The sequence below is a fragment of the Amphiura filiformis genome, chromosome 5 (genome assembly GCF_039555335.1).
Source record: "Amphiura filiformis chromosome 5, Afil_fr2py, whole genome shotgun sequence".
Taxonomy (NCBI): domain Eukaryota; kingdom Metazoa; phylum Echinodermata; class Ophiuroidea; order Amphilepidida; family Amphiuridae; genus Amphiura; species Amphiura filiformis.
This window is the reverse complement of record NC_092632.1, coordinates 15,221,602-15,226,569: the sequence shown is the minus strand read 5'-3', so window position 1 is coordinate 15,226,569 and position 4,968 is coordinate 15,221,602. Positions and strand designations below refer to the sequence as shown.

At 35.0% G+C, this 4,968-nt stretch overlaps 1 pseudogene; it reads right to left on the bottom strand.

Annotated features, from left to right (window-relative positions):
* Positions 1-3,055: 3,055 nt before the first annotated feature.
* LOC140153862 (small nucleolar RNA U3) lies at positions 3,056-3,174 on the bottom strand (annotated as a pseudogene).
* Positions 3,175-4,968: the final 1,794 nt, after the last annotated feature.

The window sequence follows — 4,968 nt, the reverse complement described above, 5'->3', positions numbered from 1 at the left end:
AAGTTCACAGTGCAACGTCGCACTTTACGTGATGAAGAGTGTTTTTTCTGCCCGCGCGTTTGGGGAAATTATTTCATGCTTCGGGTTTAATCGGAATGAATCGTTAAAAATCGGTTTGAAAAGTACTATTTCATAATTTAAGTATTTCAATTTAAGGGGGTACTACACCCCTGCCAATTTTGAGCCTATTTTTGCATTTTTCTCAAAAATTATAACGCATTGGTGACAAGTAAGATATGTATATTATAGGGGCAAGGACTACAACTACTGCACTGAAAATTCAGCAACTCAAGGCAAGTAGTTATTGATTTATTGATCAAATATAGGTTTCCCTCATTTTTGACTGTAACTCCACAACTGTTGTCTGTGTTGAAATAAAATTTCTAGTGCAGTAGTTGTAGTCCTTGCCCTATAATATACATATATCTTACTTGTCACCAATGCGCTATAATTTTGAGAAAATGCAAAAATAGGCACAAAATTGGGCAGGGGTGTAGTACCCCTTAATAATCCCTGCTCAAAATGCAATTAACTGAGAAAACAAACCGTATTTATTTTTCATTTAGCAGAGTGCATTTATGTAGTGAATATGATAAAATAGTTTGCACATACAGAATTTAAGTTATAATCAAGGGCTGACATGACCAATATTAGAATGCAATTGATGCGCTTTTTGTAACTATGTTGAAATGTAAATGGTATGGAACATGTTTATACTATTATTCATTACCTATCACGTTCCATATTATCATCTCCGATATTATATTGATTCATGAGGCAGAGAACGTACATTACTTGAAAGTAACATTTCAAGTTAAATAAAATGCTAATGTGACCGGGCTTTTAGAAAGTATCGGTTTTCCATGTTCAATCAAATAATATACGGTTTGGAAACACGACTTCATTAATAATCAATCAACGTGGATTTCTTGATTTGAGCAGCCTACATTTTGATTTTCGTCTCTATTGCATTTAATTGCTGCTAAAATGTTGCAGCTGGTTAAATGTGATTAATTGATAAAATTGATGGTTTTTTTAAATAATTTTAAAAACTGCAAGACTGAAAAGGTTTTATTTCTGCCTCTTCTTCTTCTGTTTCCTCTTTTCTTTTCTTTTTTCTCTTTCTTCATCATCTTCTTCTCCGAGTGGGTGTAAAATGTCATCATCGGTTAATTGAGAATTTCAAGGTCAAGATTTACATAGGGGTGAAAACTTACAAATGCTAAAAAATTACAGTTTCCTCTGGTCACGCAGATTCCGAAAATGTATTGTTTAACAATCTACGATTTATCCTTTCCCAGTTGTGGGCTCCAAGGGTGTCAAAACAGAAAAAAATGCTCTGATTTTGATAGTCTCAAATGTTTTGTCTTATCCTGTAACTGGAAAAACCTCTAACAGGATCAATATGTTGTACCCTACCAGACTATTAGATAAAGTAGGGTGTAGGGTACTTGATAAATATTCGCCGTCGAAGTGACGTAGTTAATCAGATTAACTACCATAGCAATAGATGAATACAATTTTGTCTATATCGCCCTGCACGTTCACGCGGTACCTATGCATTTAACCATAGATATCAAAGAAAGGCTGATCACTCGCACCTGTAAGATTAGTATCTTTGAAAATAGTGGTGATTAGTGTAATCTGCTTGTAGTGCGGGGCGATCTATTTAAAAATTGTATTCATCTATTGCTATGGCAGGTATTTGGTCATGGATTCTTAATTTAATAGATCTTTCTTACATTCCCCGTCATTCGACTGGTATAATAGAATTTAAATATAAACAGCTACTTCATTTTGTTATTACCCACGCCTAATCGATTTTAGCTATATAGGCTATATTTTAATATTTTTGAGTCTTGCATTGTAGGTATCCGCTATCATGGCTATTATACATCGACTTTATTTATATAATGCAAACGTTATATCACTTATATATCACTTACAAATCAATTAAAGTATTATTATTACTTCTGGTTTTCAAAAACTCATTTGGCTTACGTGACTTTTTATCCAAAACACCTGACATATTTGAAGTGGGAGAAATTATGGCTCGCATTATACCCTGAGGATAAATGAATGTATTATTATTTTCAACACGTTTTCAAAGAAATACTTCCATGTTCAAGTAACATATTTAGTGGTTGCCAAGATATAATACAATGGATACTTAATTTGGCCGTCAACGTATACTAAAGTAAAGAGGTTAGTTGTAGAACCAATTATGTATTATGACTTAATACTCGTAATTTACCTATATTATACATGATATACAAGGTGTCCTATAAAGAATGTTACATGTAGAAAATGAACCGTATTTTGCGATGGTAGAACAAAACACTGTCATTATTATTTTCAGATATCAGTTATTCACCCTTCATGTAACTGTCTGCTAAGTTTCAACTCCGTATCTTAAAAGAAACTTCATACACTCTTTGATAGCGAGGACCAATCAGAGCAATCGTTAGAAAAATCCAAACCATGCATTGATTGTGTATATTGTGCACTCCGCGTACTACGCGCAGTGCTTGCACACGAGTCGCGTAGGATTGATTCATTTTGGGCGCTGATGTTGATGCGTCTAATGCACCCCCGGGGGGCTCGTGCATTGGACGCATCAACATCAGCGCGCGTGCATTATTTTGTCTAATATATCTCCCAACAAGTAATATGCGTTCATTAACCTATAATTAACTTATGAACGCAAGAGGACAGGGTGACAAGAGTGACTACCCAGATAGCATGGCAATGGTGGCCCAATGAAGGGCCAATGTTTGAGTTCAATTGGCCCAACATTGGCTGATAGTATTGGGCCAATCATGTTTTGCTCATGGGCCCAAGGTTGGCTCAATATTGGGCTTGGGCCAATGTTGGCTAGCTTGGCCCAAACCTTGTCACAGTTATTGAACCAACATTGGGCCTGTACCTATTTCTCATTGGCAAACAATTGGCTGCCAATGTTTTAACAATATGTAATTTTAGTATTGGGCCAATATTGATGCAATGGATTACTTTAATTATTGGCTCGAGAAAAGACGATATGTATCATCTCTTGCCCGCTTCGCGGTAAGTGAGGAACTATACGACTCATCATCGTGGTGTTGAATAGCCATCAAGAGTATTTGATAGCATGGCGACACGTACTTTAGAAATTATCTTTAAAAGTATGGTCTTAGAATTGAAATTGCCGAAAATTCATGTGTATTTTCTTTAAAATAAATAATCCGTGGTGTTAAATAGCGTTTGCCCTGCGTTTTATCATCCGTGGTTTTGTTTCCTATTATTTCAACTTGGTATAATATTTAGGATTTAAATAAGATCTTCCAAACACTAGTACTCATCACAATAATTATTTGTTACCATATTGTTACCCAATTTGTTAACGAAATTGGTGTGATAACCTATATTGGCTGCCAACATGATGCCAATGTAAAAATTGCCAATTGAAAGCCAAGATTGGCCCAATATTATATACTGATCAAACGATATATAAAAGGCCAACATTAAACCAATGATTGGTTTATTATTGGCCAGAGATCAGCTGCCAATGAATGGTGAGCCAATATTGGCCTAATATTATATACTGATGTAATGCCAATGCAACTCTTTGCCAATATTGGCCCAATAAGTATATGTTATCTGGGTAATTATCAAAATAACGTTGAAGGAAAGTTGAACACAATGGCATCTTTGTTTTCACGTTTGTTTGTTTTACTTTTTATGAAATCAATAACAATTGGAATTTATGCTTTGTTGAGTTTTGTTGAGTTGAAATCGCAGCTGTGTTATAATACTGTAAAGGCGTGTGTATACTTTGACCAACATGAAAAAGAGCACAAATCAGTACCACAGTTCCATAAGCTCCATTCAGTTCAGCAATTCAAGAGTCGACCTGTTATTGTGTTGGAATAGGGGTTTCCGTACGCAACAGATTCAATGGTAATTCTAAATACGTTTTGCAATAATTTGCAATGAGAAATCACCATGTTGCATTATAGGCCTGTGCGGGATGAAGGCTTAACGGTTATTAGCCTGTAAATGTTGACCCTGTTGTTTCTGTTTTGTGTATAGAATGTATATATGAATTGACACATACAGGCCATGTAATTAGCTTCTCAATTTTACAGAAGCAATATTCTAATACAAGGCTCAATATCAAATTGCAGCTTTTTGAGGCCCACCTAATTAGGACTAAAGCTCAAAGTATTTGAGTGTGTTATTGTAAATAATTACAACTGTGACAAGTGCTGACAGTGTTGCGACGTAATTGTAATGCAACGTTTTGCCACTATATCTTTGTATAAGGGTTTTTTTTGTGTGTGTTTTTTTGTTTTTTGTTTGTTTTTTTGGGGTTTGTTGTTGTTGTTGTTGACACCTGTATAAGGTTTCTAACCAAATTAACCTCGTATTTGGCCATTTATAGCCCAAAAGTGCCAATTTTTTGGGCGCTTCGCGGGAATTAAATCCACTTTTACACCATATTTTATCAGTTTAGCTTTAATAAGGCAATGTTTTTCGCGCGCATTTGTACCATACACTTATTCTGTCGCCAAAAGGTGCCGGATTAACTATCTTCACGAATTTTTTTCAACCCCATCCCCCAATGTCAAAAAGAAATCTACGCCACTGCATGTAATGTCAATACCAAAACAAACTTCTCTGAATGTTTAGGGGCTATTAATCAAACGTATAGATAACATTAAATCAGTTTCAATTGTTGTTGTTTGGTGGGATTTTTAATACTATTCCATAAGCTGTGACGATGCTATCAATCAAGCAAAATTGACTTTAGACTTCCTTTGTGGACAGGTGGATTTTTCATAAATCTGCATTTCTCATGTACCCACAAATCTGTTTTAAATGATAATGAATCTATTTATACCACCAATATGCCATCAGTTATACCTTTAAAACGTCTTCTATTTAGGTTATTGTAATAGATAAATGTCAATTTATATGTGCCATAAG